Here is a 26,108-nt window from a genome sequence, read left to right as displayed (position 1 = left end):
TCATCATCACCACCACCTCCACCAACATCATCATCATCATCATCATCACCTTCATCACCTTCATCATCATCGTCATCATCATCATCATCATCATCATCATCACCACCACGACCACCACCACAATCGCAATCACCATCATCATTGTTATCATCACAAATAACGATGATTGACTCTTTTATTATCTAAGATTGAAAAAAAACAAAATAAGTCATATTAACATTTTTTCATTACAAGGAATATAGGTTTAATGATACACAATCTACATTATCTTCATCGAATCAAATAATGGAACACATATATCGGTATTTTCTCATCAGCCAATTTCGACACAACTTCGGTGTCTTACTTGTTAAATTTTACTATGAGTTCTTCATATCCAACTGAAGTAGACATATAAATGTGATTTTTTTCTGATAAACATGATACGAAATAAGAGATAAAACAAGTACGCTTCGCTTTTAAAAATAACCTCCGATTGAACACCTTTGAAATCCCCGAAACTCATTTTACCATTATCGGTAACATGAGAAAACACAATATCCGACAGAAAAGGTAATAATGATCTTATTATTCCCAATATAGTTTTGTTACTTCAAATTGAGGTATATTATCACTGTCTTGTTTATTACAGTACTATGAGAAGATCTTTTGCGTGTATTTCGATCGCACATCACAAGCAAGAGCGAGCTCGGGGATATGTTTGATGTGGAGGGGGGGGGGGGGTTAAGGCAGTGGTGGAACAAGGCGCCAAATAATGATATCACTCCCAACCAGAAGACCAAGAAATAAATGCATTTTGACCATTCTATGTTCTGGGTCGAAAACAACTCCAAGCAATGTCCGAAGTGATCATTTCTGGATCATATCTGGCCTTTTCCGAGTCACTTTGACCCTCATTTTGACCCAGAATAAACAGTTGCCAAAACGGACTGATTTCCATATAAAATCTGACCTGAATCTTTTTTTTCGAAGAGGGTATCACTTTACATAGAATCACAAGCCGTTACTCAGACCATAGAGGACCAGTAATGGATCCAGGAGGGGGGGGGGGGCAAATCCGGCATGTGCCCCTTTTGAGAGCCATCATATAAAAAAAGTAATGTAAATATGCCGTTTTTACACAAGTGTGCCCCCCCTTGAAAGTCACAACATATATTTTGAATGGGAATATGCTTGTCGGTAAAACACAAGTGAGGCCTTTTTTATTTTTTATTTTCTACTTTTCAAATCATAGGTGGACGAAATGAAGTTCTTTTTTGTCAATTTGCTTGTCAATTTTTTCTCGGGAAAATGTGCCCCCTGAAATATCCTGGATCCGCCCCTGTAGAGGACCAAGACAAGCAACCAATGAGCCTTCAGTAGCTAGTCATCATAGATTCTTCCAGATCTGTGGTGACACACAAAATAAAAATGAAATAAAATAGCATAAATCATTTGCCACTGGATACATTTTGATGTTGAAGTTATGTTTCAAAAAATGCAACTCTAGAATTCAAACACAACTTGATTTCCAGCCAATTAACTCGCGTAACAGAGATTTGTGATTGATCTTTGGAGTTACAGTTAACGCAACTCTTCTGCAACGGCCCATGACATAATGCAACCTTTGTTTTATTTTCAGGTTATGCATTCTGGAATCAAATAAATGTGAAATGACTAGATGAAATCATTGCAATATTTTATAAATCGGTTGGCATCTTTCTTTTTAGATAAGCAGCAGGCACACACCCTCTCAAAACAACATTTAACTGAGTAAACCTGTTTTTTAGGATAAACATGAATATTTGGTAACTTGCATAGATCGTCAATTTACACAATATGCTCGTAGGCCATTGGTAAAACTAAAACACCTCGGCACCGCTTAGTGCCAAATTCAGTAAAGTTCTGTTGTTATAACGAAAAAAAATAAATAGAAATCTAACATAATATCGAGAGCAGTCACTGTACAATCACTTAGAAAAGTGTATATATAATAGATTATTTGATTTTATTAACAAGTGCAATATATTATCTCTCCATCAATACGGTTTTCGTGCTGGTCATTCAACATCTTCGGCTCTTATTGATTTTGTCCATACTGTTACCAACGCACTTGATGATAAGAAATATTTGATAGCAATGTTTTTAGATTTGAAAAAGGCTTTCGATACAGTTGATCACGCTATTTTATTGAAAAAACTCGAATTGTATGGCATAAGAGGTAATGTACTTAAATTATTTAAAAGTTATCTATCTAACAGAAAACAATATGTTGAAATATCCAAATGCAAATCACAGCTTCAGATTATCTCATGTGGGGTTCCTCAAGGTTCTATTTTAGGACCGCTGTTGTTTCTCCTCTTTATTAATGATCTTAGTAAAGTATCCAACTTGTTACATTGTATTATGTTTGCTGACGACACTAGTCTGTTTTTATCTCACACAAACTATCATGTTTTACACAATTTATTCAATTCTGAACTTGAATTAATATCTGAGTGGTTTTATGCAAACAGAATGATAATTAATCTTGCCAAAACCAATTATATGATATTTAGTAATGTATGTTTACCAGATAGTCTTTCAATTAGAATGTGCAATACAGATATTAAGTGTGTATCGTCAGTAAAATTTTTAGGAATAACAATAGATAATAAGTTTACATGGAAAAATCATATTGATAATCTGTGCAATAAGCTTGCCAAAAATATAGGTATTATGTATAGATTAAGATCATTTCCCAAGGAGATATTAAAACTGACGTATTATGCTATTATATATCCATACCTCAATTATGGTATTCTAGCCTGGGGAAGTGAAAGTAGCATTCACATTTATAGATTATATATTTTACAAAAACGTGCAATAAGAATTATATCTCATGCTCCTTATCTTGCCCATACGAATCCTCTATTTGTCGAATTGAATGTATTAAAATTTTGTGATATTCATGCATTTCAAATTCTTATATTTATGTATTTATGTAACAATAACCTCTTACCAGATTATATCAAAACATTTTTTAAGTTCAATAGTGATTTCCATGGATACAACACAAGAAATGCAAAGGATTTTCATCTACCTAAGCCAAGACTCTCATCTTTTAAAAACTCAATTTTATTTCAAGGACCACAACTCTGGAATTCTGTTTCTGTAGATATCAGGCAATCAGTTTCATTAAATGTTTTTAAGTCAAAATCAAGGCAAATTATTTTAAATAGTTATTCATAAAGTTTGTTTGTATAAATTTAATTTAGGCATATTAGGCAACCCCCCCCCTTTATGTTGTAGTTTAGTGATTTTTTTCTTTGTTATTAAAGTCTTTGTATGATTATTATGTTATAGGGTCAGCTAATCACAAGGCTCGTTCCTTTCTTGCTGTCCCTCTCATATTCAATCCAATGTTTATTTCTATTTGTTGTTGTTGTTTTTCTATTTTGTTAATACGATGCTTTGTATATGTTGTGTTTTTGTATGGATTTTTATGAGAAAATAAATTGAAATTGAGCTAAAAGGCCAAGTTTAGAATGATATCTTCACGTGTCACGTTTAGATGAGATCAATCATGATCAATTCAGACGGAAACTTCATAAATGGACTCATATATTTTTGGCAAAATATATGAATAAAACACCTTAAAAACACATAATTAATCAAAGGCGACACTTATTTCGGCGATGGCCTGAAGGCCCACCAGTCTGATATGAAATGGGGGGGGGGGGGGGTAGAGATGGGGTAACCTGCTCTAGACCACCAGGCATATACACATCCGGTATGAATATCATTATCATGCACTATCAAAGCGACTGTGTTACTGGTTGTGTGAGAGAGAGAAAGAGAGTGATGAGAGAGAAAAGGAGAGGAGAAAAGGAGAGAGAGAGAGAGGTGGAGGAGGGGGAGGGGGGGGGGGAGGGGGGTACACTTTTGCCCATTTGCAAATGCTCGTGCACACAACAGCGTGCTATCAATCTCGCAAAAAGACAATACACCCGGCGACAGCACCGGCGTTTTCAATACCACAATGGGCTGTAAATGGCGAGTGTTGAAATTGTATGTAATGATAAAAATCTATTTTCTCCCCACTCCTCTCCCCCCTCTATTCACCCCCTTCAGGAAAGCTGCTATACATCGACCTGGCGTATGTTACTAACCATCCCATCGTCGGCACTCGTGTATTTTACCGTTATGTTGTAGAGTGGTGTGTATTATACATTACAAAGACGCGTATCAATCTTCCCCCGTTATTCCCCAAGACGGTTTACTATCCCCTCATCTTTTCTCTTTAAGGGTTTAGAAAGTTTGACGTACGCTGACAGGCTGAGGATTTAGACGTGCGTTGAATGCGCTCATCAAAATGCCTGGGTGAATCGAGGACACGCTATGAAGGAAATCTGTATTGCCTGGGTTATGAATATTACATGAACCGTGGGATTTCATTTTATTAAGATAATGATGTTAAATGGTACCAGGCTAGAATAGAGAGAGGGAGGAAGAGAGTCCTTTTAAACGCTTTTACCTTCTCGCAAGGGAATGCCTTTGTATTCCCCTTAATGTAAATCAAGCAACTTTAAGACAACTATGTTGGAAATGTTTTTCTCTCTACAGGATAATTGCATTATCGCTGGAATAATCATTCATTTATGGGTATTGTAAATCTGTTTTTATCCTGACCATCTATCCTTAAAAGCTGTTCACCTTTGTAAAACTCTTCCATATTGCATAAATAAATATCTCTAAACAGGAACTAAAACATATCAATGTTGATAATAATGTTAATGATAACATCTTGACAATGTTCACCATTTCACATTGTAGGAAAGAAATTGCGCAATATACAATAAATATTAGTATTCATGCTTCTTTACACAGAAAAATAGCAAATTGTGTCAGCCTGTAAATCTAACGACAAGATGCTTAAACCTTTTTGTAATATTTTTAAACAACATGTTTAAACGTTTTAAACAGTGGTTTATTTAAACAGTTAAAAAATTATTGTTAGGAGTGAGGAGCCTCAGCAACGTGCTCAAAAATTTTAAACAGGGTTTTTACAATGTAATATACAAATGTTTACGTATTAGAATTAATTAACAAAAATCATGTAGGGGGAATTAAAATAATCGAAAAACTATCATCAACTACAGACTGAAAATGAAGTAACGAAGGAGAAGGGGGATAAAATTACAAATTATGTGATAGGCTGAAAATTTACTTTCTCTTAATATTTGATTTTCGCTTGGAATAGTGGAAAGATGCAAGACGTAACAGATTCAAATGTAGGCCTATGCAAATTCATTGTATAACTTATTCATATATCAGAAGGATATCACGTATACGCATCGATGAAAATGTAGGAAGGGGAAATACAAAGAAATTAAGAAGATTTTTTCTTCATATTCCTATAAGAAAAATATCCCTTTGACATTATCCAATTGACGTATTTATTCTCAGTAAAAAACCGAAAACAAACCAAACTCATTATCAAGATAAATAGGATGGTTTTATTGCCGATTAATGGTTATGAAAACGGAAATGAGAAAAGAACCAAGGAAAAATGCGAAGATGATAGAAGTGTAACAGCTAAATGCATTGAAAAGAACACCAATTTAATGCAAAGACGAATATCTTTCCAATATTGTCCAAAGGAATTGTGAAAATGCGTAGTTTACTATACACACCCAAAGAGTCACATGAAGCCAAGATGATTATGAAGATGAAAGTAATAAAGAAAACTAAGAGAACAAGAAAGTCAATAAGATATTAGTTTCTCCTCAATCATTCATTATTAATTCTCTCTGTCTTTGATTTTTGTTAGCGATCTTTTTAAAGAGTGGAACGCAGTGAAAAACACCTGCTTTGACAGGAAATATCGGATAGTGGAACGGAACCTTGGAGTTTGAAGAGCGAGGGGTAATACCTCTTACCCCCCTGGCCCCTCTATAGGAGCAGATGATTTCTGGAAGATGGGACTGGTGGTGATGGATTCTATTGAGACGGAGAGGTAGGAGGAGAGAAAGTGAGTGTGTTTGAGAGATGAAGATAGACGGACAAATACACACATGACTGTAAAAAAATATTGGGTAAAATTTTAACCAGCATGAGGGTAATTGTGTCCAACCAATTTTGGGCAGTATTTTACCCAATGCGGTAAGCATATTGTCAGTATAAGTTAAAATTAAGCAGCACTTACTTTTGAATATAAATATACCATTTTGGCGTTTAGCAGCAAAAATGCTGTCCTGCCGAGTTTCTAAGGGAGTTACCATAAACAGAAACAGAATAGGCAAAAAATAAAATTAAAAAAAATCATCACACTGGAGAAATAAAAATACCCCAAAAGAAATGCCCAATGTTGGTTAGACACATAATTACCCTCATGGAGCACTTTCACCCAATATGTTTTTAGAGTGCACATATAAGTCCAATGTCGCACAATCTTCATCGACCCTCTTAGATTAAGAACAATGATAATTTATTCTGAAATTTTGATGCATGTACATTTTCATTGATAAAATTACTGCAACAAATTGTGGTTTTGTTTAATTTATATTCAACATTTGTTACGAAATTTCATTGATTTGTCTGTATTATCTATTATATTGAATACGTATTGTTACTTTGATTATATTTTGAAAAAAAAATGTTGAACGGAAATAAATAAATCTAAATCTACATTTTAAATTGACGAATACAATAGGTTTTCTCTTTTAAAGTACTTTCAAAATACTAAACATTGTTTTTAATCAGATCCGATACGTGATATAACGGAAATGTGTTAGCGAAATATACGATAACATAAAAAATTAAACTAACGCACTGCTTATGCCTGGGGCTTGCTTCATAAAAATTGTTTAATACGGATTTGCAATGACAAATTAACGCTACTGATACCCTTCAATTTGATTGGCTGACAGTAAAATTGTTGTAGAATCTGTTCGTGACAAGTATTTATGGAACCGGACCCAGGTTTGTTTTCTGAAATAAAAATATTAGCCATCAGGAGTAGGGCATCTCCACCCCTGCATGAGAAGCCGTCAATCAGGAGTGGTCAAGTACTTTTAATGTCATGAAAGTAGCTACTAATCAAAACAACAGCCAAGAAATGCTCTTCAGGTTTTCGAAAATATACAAATAAGACCAACTTTCGGCCAAAATAATATTGATGTGTTGTCCCATACAAGTATTCCAGTGTGCAGTATATGTGACTCAAAACAGTGTGGATTTCTGACTATTTTGTTTCAAAATATCATATTGTATATAAGTTGCATTTAGAGAAAAAAATCAAATTCCTTTTGAGGCTTTTCGATCTCATGACCAGAATACATTTTATCTCTAAGGAAGTTATAAGGTGCAATTTGCCTTGACTTGATATTGGAAATTGCACGATCAGATGGTCAATATGTCTTTAGGGTACATAAATACAAAAATGCGAACATCGTTTAAAAAAAAAAGACGGCAAACGAGATTTGCAGAAAAGGGCTAATAAATATGAAGGATGAATTGGACATGACAGTGAACATTTCAATCTCATGCTGGTTGCGCGTGATAAAGCATGTAGAATGACGAATATTAGCCAACATTTCTGGCGTATGTCCCCCGATCGCCCCGGGAGAGGAATGGAAGTCAGTCGGTGATTTTCAGCGCGATTAATTGTCATGTATCTCGCACAATGAATGGTTTAGAGAGCGGAGGCAAGAAAGTAAATAGGAAAGACGAAAGATATCATGAATATGGCAAGTGTTCCCATTTTGTCCGTAACAATTGCAGAAGCTGTCGACAGTGGTTAGGCTCTATGTCATAACGGATTTCATAATAGCTTCATCAGGGCATTATGCATGTTAGGCAATCATTCTTTCTGTGGTTTTAGGTCAAGCATATTTCTATGATTTTTAGGGACCCTTCCCTGATTAAAGAAATTCAACGATTTATAAACTACATGCATGACAAACATGACAAAGCTAGGATGTTCAATTCTTAAAAAAAAAACAGACTGATAAACACCGACGAAACAGACTGGAAATGAAAACTTGACAATTGAAATCACAAAATAAACTTCAAATAAAATTTATAGCACAATGGCGTACTCATTGGGGAGATGGGGGGCATGGATCCCCAAAATTCTCAAAACAAAGAGAAAAGGAGGAAAAGATGTGAGATATGATGTTTTGAAGTCAAAATCTGTCACTAAAAATAGATTTTATATTAAAAAGTAAATAAAAAATGCTAGATCGGCTTGACCTCTTGCAGGTTTTATTTTTTCGCATGTCAGGCCCCCTTATTTGACTTAAGCGTTCCCCCAAATATTCTCGGTTTTATAATTTACACCTGTGCCCACTTACATAAAAGCGTGCAGTATCATTGCTGTATGTTGCATACTACCTGATTATACAAAATTTATATCATCAAATCTTTTGCTATAGGCCAATGACAGATTTTATTGTACTTTATTTCATTTGCAAAAGAATAATCGCAGGTGTTTCATAATACTACTGAAGAAAAAATATCAGTTTATTATCTATCAAATTATCTTGGATATATGAGTTCCAACGACACGCTTTCTGTACTATAGCGCTAACGAACCGCGCATGTCAAACTTAATGAAGCGAATAGCAACCGACACATTTAGATGCAATTTACACGCGTTCATTATGGTGCAGCGGCGCCCGCCAATTAGTATGGTAGAAAACAATGACCACTCGCTGTTAATCAAGTTTAAGGCTAGGCCATCGTTGTGCACATTGTTTACTGTAGCTGATGACACTGTAGAATTTGACCTCATTTCTACATGTGTGTCGAAAAAAGAGGAAAATGTCTTATACCTACACAGAGTATCTATGTATTATTGCAATCCTGTCCAATCCTGCCCAACTCTACAGAAGTCCAGATCAATCTAGAAATACTGCACCCTCTCCGTGCATTTATTGTCCCTGTTATGAATAAACATAATTTAAGAGGATTGATAACAGTCAGTGTTTATATTAAAAAATATATATAAATGAGCCTATAAGAATACAATGAACAGAAATATAAATGGCTATATTATCTTAATTTTAATGGATAATCATTTTAATCAAGTAACACAGTGTCGATACGTATTATATATTAGGGAATGTTTTGGAAGGGCTGCACTGCCTTTGCATTCGATTCAAACACTTTGGAAATTTGTATTCAATGATACGCTATACGTCAAACTTCAAGCATGAACTATATTTGTTTATTAATGATTTTCCCAACAAAATACACGTACCTCCACTTTTAACATTCATGGGTAGTTGTAACTCAAGTTTTAGTAGTTAGAGTGTAAAGGGGTTTTCATTATACTGTTGTCCATGATGCTTTTAGTGAAAATATGCATTTCGCATTCAAATCGATTCAATTCAATTCATCATAACTTTAAAGCCATGAAAAAATACCCATAATAGAGATAAATAATATCGCAATAGTTCTTTGATTTTTTTTTCAAAACAAGTTCAGCGATTGGTAATCATACTACGAGAAAACAGCATTGTGGATAAAATGCCTTGCTCACGGGCATAAGATGTCTTGCCGGAATCGAACCCGGGACTTCCATGGTGTAGTTGTGTGCCTCAGACCACTCGGCCACGGTACCTCTTTGATTGGCGACTTCGTGTCTATTCCCTCAAGGATCAATACATCCCGGTATATACGATAGTGAATCTCTTCCTTGCTGTAAAATGATAATAATAATTAGAAATTCAATGAATGCAGAATAGAAAGAAGGAAAGAACAATGATAAATGATATATTGAAATTAGTGACAACTGTTCTGAAAGATAATTTGAGACGCGTCACTTAAAAAACATAATAGAAGTCACCTTTATTTTATTCCTTTGTGCACTGCAAAAACTCGGGTGTTGATTTGATACCAGCGCGGAATGTATACATGTCCACACCGGAGAAGTATTGAAACAACACCAGTTTGGTATCAAACCGATGATGTTTTAATACTACTTGGTATTGTATAAACACCTATCTGGCATGTCTAGTGTTAGACCAAATTCAAACTGGTGTAGTGTAACACTTCTCTGGGGTGGACATTTATATAGATTCAGGGATGGTGTTCAATAAACACCGGTGTTTTTGCAGTGTGATAGAGCAATATATTTCTGTCCCATTTCTTTATATTTTCATGAGTGGCCATAAAGATCCCCTTCTGTCTCAACAGTCAAAAGCTTTACCATGACAAAACAGAGATACCTTAGGGTAACCACAATGGTATTGGTAATAATTTACTAATTATAATAATTGTACATTCAGAACACATTTTCTATACAGACATACTCAACTAAGCATTGATCAAATAGTTCAGTGATAAACATGGAATTAGAGGTTTGACAATAATTCTAATTAACGGTATTTAACCCCGAATAATAAAATATATCGCTGTTTTCGGGAAGATAAGACTGAATATTAATATATAATGTTTTTGCTCCCTTTATTTTTTTTACATATTCGCGACTTGATTACTACTTGAACCTTTGTTCACTTTATTTTTCAACATATTCGCGACTTGATTACTACTTGAACCTTTGTTCACTTTTTCAACATATTCGCGACTTGATTTCTACTTAAATCTTTGTTCACTTTATTTTTCAACATATTTGTGACTTGATTACTGCTTAAACTAAATATGATATTATTTTAAGAATGAACAGTCATTCCCTTCATAAGTGTGGTACGTATAAAAGAGGATCTACTCATCATGAAGTTATACGATAATGTCTAACTTCGTCATTTATCCTCGTATATGCTTGTATATAGATGCAGAAAGACGACCTGATGTGATGAAGAAATCCACGTAGGTATCATGGTTGCCATGGTAACACCTCATCGAACATGCATTTTATCTTTGTTGAAGATAAACATAACCTGGGAAAGAATAAAAAAAAAATTATCCATATTTTAAAATTCACCCATCGCATCATGTCACTTATCCACAAGCCCTAGTATACATACACATGTGTATTGGAAATTTCGTTAAGTGTATGTTTTCACCAGGCTACGTCTACTAAAAAGATGATTTTTTCCAGGAAATTCAATAATATAGGCAATTACATGTTATACAAAAAGTGAATTAGATAGAAATAAGACAGGGATTTCAATAGTTCTACAAAAATGTATAAGCTTTTATAATATCACAAAATAAATCATATCGAATAAATGGAAACACTTACATCGCACTTTAATTATTCATTGACAGACCTTTTGCGGAGCTGACATTTATATAAAAGTAAAACTCGATGAATAATTCATTGGATATACAATTAGTTTCGAAAAAAATAATCTTCCAACGATATTCCAGGCAACGCAACCTTAGTTTGCTTAAAGTGTTTTTACTCAATCAAATTGGAGATTGAAAGACGTTATTTTTACTTATCGAAAAACCATGAATAATATTCGATATCGGAGAACGCTTGAGAATCTGTGCAATCTTGACTCTATAATGCTTACAATTCATTGAGATTGCGGATTGATTTTAAGGCTAATGGTTGTATTAAAGTGATTTGTTAACATTGGTTTGACTTTAAAAAAAATCTGAGCTAGAAGGTCACACTTGTCACCTGTATCTGTGAAATGTTACAAAAATGAAGCCTAGAAAAAATTGCGTTCAAAAATAATTATTTAGTGCTTCAAAAATTGAATTATAAAGTGACCGGAAACACCATCTTAATTTCATCCCATACACTTATGTGTAGTATTTAGGTGTCTATACACAAAACCGGGGTTTGCCTTGTAGTTTTAGCTTTTCATTCTCAATAATGGTTGTTTTCAGGGTTTATTAGTTCTAATACATGCACTTGTACACATGTTTCATCTTGGTTTGAGAATTTTTTTAATTGGCTGCTCACAAAGTTAAACAATACCTTTAAGGCAATTGTGAGTTTTAAACAAGACTACAATAAATATTGCAACTTTATATATATATAGTCCACGTGCGAAATCACTGGCTGTGATATAAATCTCAGTTCACTATTGAATGGCGAATAGAATATTTGGTTTGACTTTTATTATGTATATTTCTTCCGTTTCTAACCCGAGGTAAATACAACCCGGTGATTTATCATTGCCAGAATATCAAACTATTTGCATTTTAAAATTAGTATTTTCACCAACAACCAAACTCACCAACCCATCATCCACGCTAAACTGATCTTGTATTCATTATTTTTCAAATTGTATTCATCGCAACATCTAAATTATTTGCCTACGTCAATTGCCAGTGCCTTTCAACGAAGTATTGTCTGAATAGGTATCTATTGCCTCTCATTTACAATTTAATTTCCTCTTATAAATGGCGCAAATAGCATTGATACTTCTGATTTCAATGTGTTTGGTGTCTATTAAGGACTATGCAGTCGCACTATTAATTTGTTTCATTGGACGGGCTGCGCGTTTCTCTATTTTCAATTTCCGGATTTAATTTATCACACGCGGGACTACGCACTCCGATTGAGCGATCGTCTGCGGTTTTTGACTATCAGAGACAGCATTAGGCGAAACGCCAGGGTCAGTCAACAAAATGGCAATGAATACCATCTCTAAAATCAATCGGTGCATTTTTGTCCTCATTTTGTATCTTTCATTTCACCTCAAAATTGTGATTATTTACTTTGTTGTAATTCATTACCTCATCCAAAATGTCTCACTATATATATATATATATATACTTGTGATCTCTAATACATTTATTCTATTTTGGGGGAAAATTTAAAAACAATGTTATCATTTGTAAAGATATCTTTTTGTAACATGCATAATTATCATCATCATTATTAAAATCATTATTATTACATCGTTATTGGCATTATTAGTGTTGGTATTATTATATTATAATTATCATCATGATCATCATCATAGTCGTAGTCATGGTAGTAGTATAGTAGTATCATTGGCAGTGTATTATCCTCCTCCTCCTACTACTACTACTACTACTACTACTACTACTACTACTACTACTACTACTACTACTACTAAATATAGGACCACTGCTAGCACACGATATATCATTCGGATTATTATTTCGCTGCATCTAATAAAAACATTTTATCTGTATACCTTAGACAAATATGAATAATTATTGCATCAAATCAACGAGGTCATCGAATAGCCTTAGCTGACACCTTCAGTTTTTCATGATGAATATCTGCAAATAAATCAGATATTGAGAGGAATTAAGGAGAATGAAATCACAAGTAAAGAGAATTATTGCATTATTGGGAAGGTATAATGATTTCTCCTAATAGAGACTTATTACAATTCAATGATAAATTAATAAAGTGAAATTTTCACCTCAAAATATTATTTTTTTTTATTTCAGTTTAATTTCTTTGCTTCAATTCTCAGTGCACCTTAACAGTCGAGAACACAAGCCTCTTGACAATGATATTTTACCGATTCGTATACTTTACAAAATAACACAACTAATGTACATTTTGTTCGAATCTGTAACACTGTCATGGAGATTTATTAGAACTTAATTTGGTGCAAGCATAAATATCAACGCAAAAAATATATTTCCCGTCATTACCCAATTGTTCTATTTAACAACGAAAGATGTCTTACTTTGCGTACTCCGACATGCCCGGGTAGACTACAACAGCTATGGACATTACACTTTTAAGCGATGGTTTCATAAATCTCTAAATACATATTCCTATATCATATTTCACCCCTAATCCCTCCAACAAGCTTTCTTAATCTCACCCAGCTGTCTACGGAAGAAGATCTCAACCAGACACCACTAATCCTTAATCCACCAATTTATAAGAAGAAATATGATAGACAATAGAGAAAAGAAAATAATAACATGAATTAGTAAAACCATCAAAATGATTTTTGGCAGGGCTGTAAAAGCTACTCCAGAAATCAATGCTGATGCTATTTTTGAACCACTTTTCCATGTTTGCGGTTGCGCAATAAGGTCGTGCAGGGGAAGTCAATTCATAGCAATGATGGCATGATAGTGGAATATACTCTTCTAACCGGAAGATGGTATTTCTCCTTATAAACATCATCCCATATCTTCTGATACAGATCTTTTTAAGACGATGAAAACAAAATCAAAGGACATTTCGATGTGTCATTGCTACCTTTCCTTTTATTTTTTCTTCTTTTTGCTATCTTTATCTTCTTCTTCTCCTTCTTCATCTTCTTCATTATTCCACCCTCTTTATCTTCATCAGTATAATTTATTTGCAATTATTTCAATAAGGACGGTTTATAGATAATAATAAGGATTTTGTTATTCAGCAACGCAGTGTGTGCCGTGGGCCTACCTAGAGTCCAGTGCACTCGACCTTATAAACGAAAGCAAATAAACGATTGGCTGTTAAAGGTCTGACCACGTGACTGTTTTCCATGACGCCAAGGGTGGTAGAAATAACCAGGAATCCGTGTAAGTGTCAAGGTGTAAAGCTCTAAAGCTCAATTCTTCTCCTGTATCTCATGCCCCTGGCCAAACCGATGATCATCTTCTTAACTATTATCTGCTCTAGCTGTCATTATTATTCAGATACGGTCATTTTGCAAGTATAAAAAAGCAAATCTACAAAAAATACGTGATCACCCGTCCATTGTGCATGGATGCACAAAAGGAGTAAAATGCTGATAACTCATTGTTGACGCACCATGAAAATCACAGAGGGAGGCCAGTGGTGGTAGTGATGACCTTTTTTATTCCAATTGTAAATATTGAAGGGACATTGCATTTATGCACCATTTCAAACACTTGTATTGTATTGTACGTGTATTTCGGAGCCTTTTAATGACCAAATACCACAGAGTCATAAGAATAAAATATACTAAGTATGAATCACCTTGATGAAGTTGTTGAATCTATAAACTGATTTTTAAGGCGACATCTTTTTCTGATCCACAATTCTCCTATCAGTTGGGTTATAAATGGCCTATATCTTCGAAATCAGTTCCTGGAAATTTGAAAGCTGTGACATTGCCATGTCTAAGCTAGCCGTTTAAAATGTTGACGATAATCAGCTTTATCCACTTTATTTTCTTTATTTCAGTGGGCATGTCATGAGTTCAGTTAAATTAGTTAAATTCATATGAACACCGCTGATTCCTAAGTTACATCAACAGACTGGCATCATAATATTAAATCACCTTTTATTCATATTTGGGGGTTTTGCTTTTATCTAAACAAAAGTCAATATTTCTAACACAATTCATAAAGATATGAGCTTTTAATTCACTACATACATTGTACACGTCCTATCCGTCCCTCGGATGTGACGTTAAATGGAGGCCCCGTGTAGAGGAGAGTCGCCACCTTTGCACGTTAAGAACCCATTGCACTATTCGTATAAGAGTAGGGGGAAACCCCGGTGTAGTGGTCCACCTGCATTCCCCAATCAGTTATATCGGGAGGAGAGACCTGCGGGTCACAGTGATTCAGTTCGCTTTTCGCCTCCCAGGCACAGGTGACGCCAAACAAATAATAATAATAATAATGTTTTTACTGCTGAATTTGTTATACCCAAGTACCATCATAAATGCAATTATTAAATGTATAATTAAATGGTAATTTCTAAGTGTATATATATTAAGCAAACTCACCATGTTCATTTGTGTTGAACCCACAGTCATTGATTGTCATCACGTTCTTCTTTTTATACAGTGATACAAATCACAGTGATACACATCTTGGTCTTGATGCGCTAGATGTCCACATAAATATAGTTCAGTTTTATCATCGTCCTGTAATGATAAAAATAATGATAAATATTTGATATAATATATAGACATGCTCAATAGAGCCAAGTATTACATATTTGCCCCCGGATTCACTTCATACTCGGCGCTATATGCAAACAATTATCCTACTAGATTTTTTTCAAGGCAGGGGACACTCCCCTTTTCGTGAAATGTTGCAATTTTAAATATTGCCATTTTATTATTGCATTCAGTAATTTGGATCTGTTTTTATAAATTATTTATAATGATTTATATTTATTTTCATTTCATTAAATGATAATGATTGTATTAAGATATTTGTACCTATATGCACGACAGTCATTGAAATATGTCTAATATGTGCGCTATTGCGTGCCGAATTCTTAAGCACATTTCTTCACGAAATTAAATATTGACCATGAAAAGACTTAAATCATGATGAAGGTCATTATTTTTTAATTACATAAATAAGAAAGCAAGATATTGCCAGATTCAATTTTGCACAATACCTTGCAGTCATAAAAAAACACTCTTGATCATTCTAAAAGACGAGTTGGCGTTTAACTGTGATAAATCTCAGGCAAATACACAATCAATAGAGTATAGATACATCAAACTAGTTTTGCTAAAACTTTGTCTATTTGCCTGCTTTCACCTTTCAAAAAATCTTATTTGTGAAGGCATTAGTAATACAAATAGTCATGTCACGTGATAAGCCTTACCCATCTTGCCATGCAGTTTGTGATACACTATCCATGCTTGAATCGGGAAATATAAGTTATTATCCCCCGTAAGACGTAGTTTCACCTGTAGTAGAATGAGGATACATTTAATTACCACTAACTGATTAACGAATAATATCAAAAATGGATGAAAAGGTTATTATTAATCTATTAATTTGTCACCATATCCTGTTGTTCAGTCTACATGTTTAACTAAAGAATAGTAAAATTATGTAATCTGTGACAATATCTACATCAGCATAAGATATCAAACACTAAACCTCTAACATCCTTCATATAATTCTGGATATAATTGTTCTTATTTGCTCATGTTACATGTAAATATCGTGGATATGCGTAAAAATGATACTTGGGAAGAATATTTAATAATATTGGTTCGCTCAACTCACAATTAAGTATTGCTTAAATCTTCGTTTCTTTTTTTTTCTTTCTTGTTCATAGGGGAATATACACAAGATATTTATTTGTTTGTTTCGTTGAGATCTTGTCCTCTCCTGATATTTAAAATTAAGTCATATTATACAACAACAAAAACACTTATGTAATTCAGCAATGAATTATTTTAAGTTATTACATACATTTAATTCATTTGCTATGTAGCACTTGCTTTGAAAAAAAAAATTAAGAACGTACAAAATGATAATTTTTTTTTCTAAAAGTAAATTCATATTATAATAAAATTCCTAGTTAATTTTTATTCAAAATGAGATTGTTTGACAGATTGTAATTTTTTATATGAATATATTTTCATTTACTTCTTTCTCAACTAGGTGCATTTGCGATTCAAGGAACAAACAAAAATGCATTATTGGCAATAATAAGTGACGAATGTTAGAATTCAAAGATAAACATATCATAAACATCAAGCTTAGAAGGGCGTCAAATTTCCCTCATCTCGTTTAAAGCAGCCAATTCATCGAATCACCCAGATACGACACGACAGATAACCAACCAAATACCACACAAGAACATGTGTGGCAACAGGATTGGGGGAACATGGTATCAGATAAAAAATAAAAAGTAATTTCTCACATTCACAGAGCGTGAGAATACCAAGAAAATAAACATAGTCAGAGCCTGAGGCGTGGGTGGCGGAGAGGGCCCCGGGGGATAATAACCAAAATTGGGAGCGGCGGTAGATTTCATTTTATCATTAGTTTTCCCGCCTAAAACCTTCTAATGTATCGTGATCTATTTCCTTTCAGAAAGATTTGGATGGGAAATGTATTTCAATGAAATATTACAGGAACATGTTTTTGTCATGATGTATGCATTTATCCTGCGTTGAAATATGTAAGCTACTTTTTAAATACATGTATATTTTACCGCTACATTATTCTAAAGACAACGATTCCAACTCCCTTATTTGCAGTAATGAATGTCATTTTATTATTTTACGTTAAACTACATTACGCGAAGGCTTTAAGAACTAGCTAAATCCGTTTGAATTTTCATTCCTATATATGTCAGAACTATTTGATATGTAATAATTTGCAATCTACCATTTTATGATAATATTTTAACAATGTCTAATCACTGGAAACTATTGAATTCAATTAACGTCACCCTACTCCATATGTATTAGTTACAAAATTCAAAAGTATAGATCTCTATATTGATATATAATTCTAAAGAAATTTATACATATAATAAATTCTATAGGAAGAAAAAAATGCAGGATATTTCGTTAAAACAAAAACATATATCATGTCTACAGGATTCTGTGTCCAGTTATTATTAAGTCCATTAATATGATGATACCAAGACACTTAAGCATGGCGGGCCTTAAATGCCATGATCTTAAAATCCTACTATTAACAAATCCAGCATGAAAGTTAAATGAAGTATACAAATCTTAAGTAAAGTAGTGTAACAATTGCAACAACTGTCTCTAAACTGTTGTTAAGCCACTGGATTAGGTACAGGGACATATATGAATACTTCATCAGAAATAAGGACTTATAGATGAGTGGAATTCTTTGTTCTTTCTTTCAAAGAGTGGGATAAAGTCGTTAGGAAAGCAATCGAAAGTTTATTGACTCGCAAGCCTGGGTTCACTCTCTCGATTTGTTTCGCATAAGGCAACCATGCGAATATATTGATTGGGGGCTTTCGATGAACCGGGTTTCAATTCTTGGGGGAGGCTTATTGTCTAATCTTCTGTTTTCGACAAAAAAAATGATCCCCACGTCGTGTCGCCACTGTTGGGGTAAAAGAAGCTGACACGGCAATTAGAGAATCTGGAATGAATTGCGAAAAAAAGAAGAGATGAAAAGCTTAAGATAACAGAGCGAAACGGAAGGTCAGCCAGGAGAATTGAAAATCGATTAGAATTTTTTTCACTTTTCTAATCGTTCCCTCTTGGGATTTTAAGATGAATGTGGCCATGAAGACTGGATTGCATCTTTCCAAATAAATGAATATTAGACTCGATTTTACTGTCATGTTTACGATTCATGATTATTTGACAAATGTATCTAAAGTAGATAGGGAAATGGCCATCAATTCACATAAATTGACATTGATTACAACTATTTCAACTTTACAGGCTTTGGGTATGAACAATGGTAAGAAAACCCCAAATAAATAACTTCTCAGCAGAAATATCTTGTCTGAAAAAAAAAAATGTTGTATAGATATTTTTTTCCTAACAGAAAAATAAGTATACTCAACATTGATTTGAAATATTAGCAATAAAACATTTTATATTCAAGACACGGTATACACAAGATTATGAATTTCAATGAATTTCTTTTTAGGGGTAGTGGTCAGTTTTACATAACAGCAATTAAGAGGGAAAGCTACACTTTACCGAAGAAATTTCCTAACCGATGAAATTATTATTTTTCTTAACGATAAATTTGTCCTTTTCATGCAACGAAAATTTGAGCATTTATAATCTGTATATACACGACAGACGGTAATATATGAAATGATTAAGACATGATACACACACACTACAAAAGCTAAAATATTATGTATTTTGGTCAATAACACATAACCAAAAACAGAAAAGACAACAGTTATACCAGTAATCATAATATAAGTTAATCACCTGACATTCCGCGAGAAAGATTGCTCGGTTCTTAAATAAATACAACCTCTAAATATTCATAACATTGCCTTGTTTTCATATTTTAAAAAGATTACAGACAAGCTAATTACCTTATTCCATTTTTTTTGCTCGGAGCACTTTTACAGACCTCAAAATCTGCTATAGGACCTACGAATAAACCAATTATATTCATATTTTTTCTAGTGAATTTAACACGTGAAAATTGCATTTTATTCTCAGAAATTCACTACTACACCGAGCTAGCTCTCTTTGCTACAATATTGATTCATAATCCTTCATAATTACCTCTTATTTTTCAAGAATTCGTTCAATTATACTTAAATCTGTATATACTTCTAAAAAAGTTCTAACTATATTGATTTATACAGCGTTAACCATGTCAGCTAAAGTATTTCCACAAAGCGATATTTTCCTCTTTCTATTGTTCCCCCATCTTTTATTGTTTAACTTGACCATTCACTTTATAACAGTATAATAAGCTTCGACTAAAAAAAAATTGTGTATATTATTTGAGTGAGTGTGATGTGTGTGCGATCGTGTGAGTTTTAGTCTGTTCGTGGTCATTTTTTTTCTAAAGATACTCCCCTGTGTGTGTATCAGCCTATGTTGTTGCGCCGTCGGTCAGAATGAATAGATATGGACACACCTTGCCCCATTGAGTTTAAAGCATTTATCTCCTACTGGTCAGATATAGCAAGATATCCTTCAAACTTTCATAACAAGCGTCAATCTAAACGCTAAAGTAAAATATACAAAATTGTTTCACGGCCTTGCTTGGTGTAATTATTCATACCCATTACTCCCTGTTATCTGCTTCTCCATCCTTCGTTTCGGCTCGTTTTTTCGTGTTGTTTCTCTCTTGTCTCGCTGGTTTTACCTTTGGTTCTAGCCTTGAGGCTTTTGGGTAATATAATAGGATGTTTTCATGTTGAGCTCAGTAGCTTATTCAGCGCTGGATTACTAGAAAAATAAGGTAAAGGTGATTTAGGATTTAATGTAAGCCTTTATATTTTTCAGTAATGGTCGTTCTTTTCGAGCACTTGTTGAAATTGTCCTTTTCACAAGCAATATCACCCCTTCGGGTCATTGTGGTTATAGTTTCTCTTTCATCGCTACTGTTTGATTTCGTCATTATTTCAATCAGTTTTCATGATAATATCCTAGTAATTTTCCAATTATGATTCTAATCTATTAACCCTCAATATGTGCTTTTCTATTTTGTGAAATTCAAGAAAAAAAGAGTATAAGTGCAGGCAATAGCAGACTTGATATTAAAAGATAACATTAATGAAATAAACGTTGATCATTTTCACTCCCTATTCCTCTCATGTTCCCGACCAACCCACACTCACGCACACACACACACACACACCCAAAAGCATCCATACCCCCTATGCATCTTGAATGTTAGGATACCGATTATCAGTATTGTCGATACTTTTATACTGAGATTTGTGTTAGAATTTTTTTTCAAGTGTATCACATTAAAATCATGAAATTTGGATACACATTACAATGTCTTAACATTAAAAGATCACGTGAATTAAATCAGCATTCGTCGTTACCCCCCCCCCCATCGACCCACCCACAAACACACACCAAACGTCCACCCCAAAACTCGCGTGATTATAATTATTTTGAACTATATATTTTTAATCTTTGATTTTTTTTTATTGTGAGATACTTGACACGTCATACAGACTCTGTCATTTCCCAACTTCTAATATCGGGTATTTTATTTCTCAATATTTCGCAAGTGTATCACAGAAAATCTTGAATTTCGTTTCCCATATTCCCATAAAAATAGGGCTATTTGAAACCTTGAGTTCACGACGCCTATATCATGGGAACAACTGGTCATAGGTAAATGATAATCATTTTGTCCTGTTAACTTTTGAGGGTTAAACATATTAATTAGTTTGTTACAAAAATCGGTCTTTCGATTCTTTGAATATAGAGACATGTCCTTACAGTGAGTCTTTTTCTACATGTTTATTCAGTAAGGTGTGAAGCCTAAAATCTTTTGTTGATGGCTATAAAAAAGCTTGTTGCTACTTTCCAGAAATATTTATTTTAGGTTTGATTGTCAGGATGCTCCTTTCAAAGGGTAATGTCCTTCTAATGGAGGTTACGCACAGATAGGTTTTCTTTCTTTGACGAACTTTATTTTTTACTCATTCCGCCCGAGTTATCTCCTTAGACGAATTCTTTCTGACGACTTGGAATCAGACCTTGGGGCTGTCTGTCTGATTTTCTATCGGGGTGCTCCGGGCGAGGTTTCCATCTAAGGTCCCTTGCTCACTTCCGCCGTTTCGCCAAGAAAGTATCAAAATAAATGTGTAAATATTCGTGCAAAAGGTGTTCAGTAAGTCTAGCGGACCTTCCGCTCTGATGAGATTTTAACCTTCATTTATCAACACTTCATTAAAACTTGCATTGCCATTGAACATTAAGTGTTTGATTGACATTCAAGTCAAGTACATTCCTATCTAGTAGGATATCTAAATCACCGTAATTCTCTAAAATTGAAACTTATTAATTGAATTAAACAGTTTATTGGATAATCTGCAGCTTGAGAATCGTAATAACAAACCTCCAGTTTATGGTTACGTTTCGGATTTTAGAGAGTATTCATAACTCGCCCAAGGCATTGTCTAGCATCGTAATTAAAGTTCGAGGAGCATTTTAGAATAAACTAATAAAATTAAAAGCTACTTTATTCTATCATCTCGAAATTAATTTGCCTAATTTTCATCCCTGTACCATGTCTGACCAAACATGCGAAAGAGATCTCATCATTAATTACAAAGCATAGCGCCCCTAACGGCCATTTATCTTTTTTTTTCATTTATAACTGACCTCAAGATCCTATAATCCTCCGTTTATTCATTAAGGTCCAACTAATCTTTTTCGTTCAGATCTCTATTCATCATCCACAAAACGCCCCATTAAATAACGATCTTTTTTTAACGCCAATGTGCCCGAAGTAAATCAGCATCTGAAACCCGAACAAAACATTAATGTTATTTTGCAATCAACTGAAGATTAAATTAATGGGTGTCTTAAACAATTTGAAAGAACACTGAGGTCTAACATTTAAAACAAGTTACATTTTCGATTGCCAATCAATAATATACATTCAGAGTAAGAGGGGGGCATTTCGCTTGAATAAATTACTCAACCCTTGTCTTTGCAGCTCAATAATATACTCATTATAAGATTAAGAGTACAATACTAACATACCCCCTGCCAACTTATTACCCTGAAGTTTTCCAAGTATTTCAATCGACAAATTTTCATAATAAAGTTTATTGACATTCCTGGGTCAAAATTTAAACTTTATACCTAGAGAAAATTCTGAACGCGGGCATATATGCCTCCATTACTCCCCCTTTTTTGTTTGAGTTTGATATTCTTTTGATTTTAATTTCATATCATTGTATTTCATTGCAGTTCTTCCCATTCAATCCTTTCTTTTCGATTTCGCTTGCACAAAGAATAAATCAACATGACAAGTCCAGCCATATATCATATTATTTACTAGTCAGAATGACTACATTCTAGCCAAATATGACCAAAATAACAATTTTCCCTTAAATATGACCATTTTAACTAGTTTCTTAAAGAATGTAATACTGAGTTTTGTCTCTCTTGTTTGTTTCATTTTTTCTGGAGTAAACAGGTTAAATATTAAATGGATTAAATGGTGAGAAACCTTCAATGGGATTAATATAATCAGGAGTAGATATTAAACTCTTAGAAAACATATATGATTTGACTTTCTTGCATTTTATCAGAAGAAAGGAGATTACATAGAAAGACTAGCAGACAAGGATACACCAAGGAGAAAGAATTATAGACAGGGGTGGATACAAATGAAAAGAAAAGTGAAATGAATTATTAAAACCCGCTCATCATGCCCAAACAGACAATGTACATAAAGTGATTAAGCAAATGGTCAATATCTTTTTACGTTATGGATGGCATATCATAAGTTTTGCCAATTCCGTTCTTATACTTCAAGGGTAGGGGCGAGTTGACAGTGAATACGAAATGGACACAACTTGATATTTGATCTCTGTGGTATACAGGTGAATATCCCATACCAAACTGAAATGCAGGGGGAAAAGCCCCCCCCCCCCCCAAAAAAAAAAATAGGGGTTGAGAAAATTTCACTTTTATAAAATCAGGTGATTACTAATGATTTGTCATCGAGGTTGGTAATGGAATATTTTCGTTTTGATTTAAGGTATCTCTTCATCTTTGTGGGAACAGAAGACATGATTGATCGGGTAGGTTTAGGGGCAAAGATCCACTACCAAAGCCCTTCAAGGTCGGGAAGCTGGTTTTCCAACGAAAAAAAATCATACCGCCTCAAATTTATTATCTTGCGGGTTTATTTCCCCGCCTAAATTGTTGGAATGTTCTAAACTGAAAACCGTATACCTGATGTACCTGTATGTTGTTTTTGCATGTAGACTTTCAAGGATTTCCAGATGTGAGGGGATATCATTGGTTTCTTTCATTGCATAATTGCCCCTTAGTTGGAAATGTTTATTATCTTAACAAGTTAAAGACATGTGAACGAAAGGCATTAAAAACTGTGAAATATGTATATATATATATATATATATATATATAGGTTACTAACGTGTGAAGCTAAATCTTTAAAGATGATCATATCCTGCACTGTTTAACAAATTCCGTAAATATTGATAAATGCCATTAAATAAGACATTCTTGGCACAGAGTCGATTGGTAACCTTTTTCGTTATGCACATGTAATTACTATATAAATAATTATGCATTATTGATTTAAAAATTGTCATTCGCGTAAACAAAGACAATTACCTGAAATGTTTGCACCCTTCAATGATAAGTTTCTTTCATAAAAATTTTCAACACCTTCTCTATCTCTTTAAAATACAAAAGAAAAGTAGTCTATTATACATGCCTACACTCTAAAAAATGAAGTGCTAATTCAGCTCTTAAAGAGCGTGTATAGTGACTGCACTTCGGAGTGCTGATTTTTCTCGTTCAAATTTGAACTAGACAAATCAGCACTCCGAAGTGCAGTCACTATACACGCTCTTTAAGAGCTGAATTAGCGCTTCATTTTTTAGAGTGTATGATAACTTCAAAACGATGAAAGAGAGAGGGGGGGGGGGGGCAGAATCAAACGCTTATCAGATGGAGGGTTGTCATCTTGGCTGAAATCCAAGTTGATTTTAATTATTGGAGAATTGATGCGAATGACTTTATTTTTTTTGCAATACAACGCACATCTGTACCTCCTACGAATAAATCCATTGTCTTTTATCAATTTTCCGTATTGTTCCGTCTAGAACCCATCGCTTCTTTCATAATAACGAAATAAATAAAGTTATCCTCAATATCAATATTTGTTGTGCATTTATACATACCAGCACCCCTTCCTAAAATAAACACCCCCCCCCCCCCTTCTCCCCGACCTCTGATCCACTCCTGGGCACCGTAACACAAAAGTTAGCGATTAATCGCTAAATGAAACATTGCCTAATAGGATCATCGTTGCATGCGCTCTTTGCTCAGTTGACTGACTACGAACCAATCAGAATTGCTCTTCCAAATTAGCGATCAATCGTAACTGTTTGTAAGACGGGACCACGGTCAGTCTTCTCCCTCCCCTAATTCTTTTTCCATCTCATGATAAATGAAAGAGGGATCAAGCAGGGTTTACCTCATCCTCCCTGGCTCATTATTTTGTCAGTCCTGCTTTGCATCAAGGAATGAGAAAGTATTTAGTTCAATCCTTCATTTCCAGACCTAATGGTATGTCTTGATGGTATCTGCGAGTATGGGTGTAGGGGCAAGGGGGTGCAGGCCTACCCCATCTATATTTTATATACATGCCACTATCATTCTGAAGTTTACCCTATCGATCTTTATTCTCTTATAGCTAAACAAAAAAAAGGGCATTGTTCTTTCATCATCGCCATTATCGCCATCGGCATTATCATCGTCAACACCTTCATATTCTTCGTTCATCCTTAATATGCGTCTTTCTTTTTGTTGTATTTTACTCTTTTATTTTTTGTTTTCATACGAATCTTCTTCCCTTGTCGTTATTTTTGCCTCTTTTGATTGCTAGGAGTTACAACTGCAGGAAAATTATAACTCAGATAAACTTGATTGTTTCTGGTAATTCGACACGTATGGATATCCTTTGATTGTTTTTCAAAGTTGCACTTCATATGATTATGTTAAAACATCCCAAAGGGGCAATGGCATAGCCATTAAGATTCAGTTGGTCACCCGTTGTGCAGGACACGAACATGCATAATTAAAGTTCAAGTGTATCGAAAATAACTTAACTTCACTCTGTACGCTGTATATAAACATATGCATATTGCCGTTTGGTAATTGGAAGGAAAATGGCAGGCTCTATTAGCTTTGCGTTTAATTTCAATTCTTAGAATTACCAATTTTGCGTCATCATTACAGATGATCCTTTCTGAAATCACGTCTTAACCCCATCAATCCCTAGGTTCCGCGGGCAGACCATCGCGATCAGCCCTGCCCCTCCCCATGTCAGCTAGGGCTAGGATTAGATTATCGTGAGTC

The 26,108-nt window shown here is 34.2% G+C and overlaps 1 long non-coding RNA gene across 3 annotated transcripts in view; it reads right to left on the bottom strand.

Moving 5' to 3' along the window:
- Positions 1–220: 220 nt before the first annotated feature.
- LOC121431768 overlaps positions 221–26,108 on the bottom strand; it is a 45,754-nt gene continuing 19,866 nt past the window's right edge. The window contains exons 2-8 of one of the 3 annotated variants that reach the window (XR_005972160.1): positions 16,409–16,493; positions 15,570–15,710; positions 13,053–13,140; positions 10,724–10,865; positions 9,506–9,664; positions 8,800–8,903; positions 221–1,387 (exon numbers count right to left, since the gene is read on the bottom strand). This is a non-coding gene — a long non-coding RNA (uncharacterized LOC121431768). Of the gene's footprint in view, positions 1,388–3,887; positions 5,962–8,799; positions 8,904–9,505; positions 9,665–10,723; positions 10,866–13,052; positions 13,141–13,700; positions 13,764–15,569; positions 15,711–16,408; positions 16,494–26,108 lie in introns of those variants that run through there. The other 2 variants (XR_005972162.1, XR_005972161.1) reach the window with 2 other exon arrangements.

This window comes from Lytechinus variegatus, chromosome 18 (assembly GCF_018143015.1).
Source record: "Lytechinus variegatus isolate NC3 chromosome 18, Lvar_3.0, whole genome shotgun sequence".
NCBI lineage: Eukaryota > Metazoa > Echinodermata > Echinoidea > Temnopleuroida > Toxopneustidae > Lytechinus > Lytechinus variegatus.
Note: the sequence above shows the minus strand (reverse complement) of the source record. Positions and strands in the feature narration are given on the sequence as shown.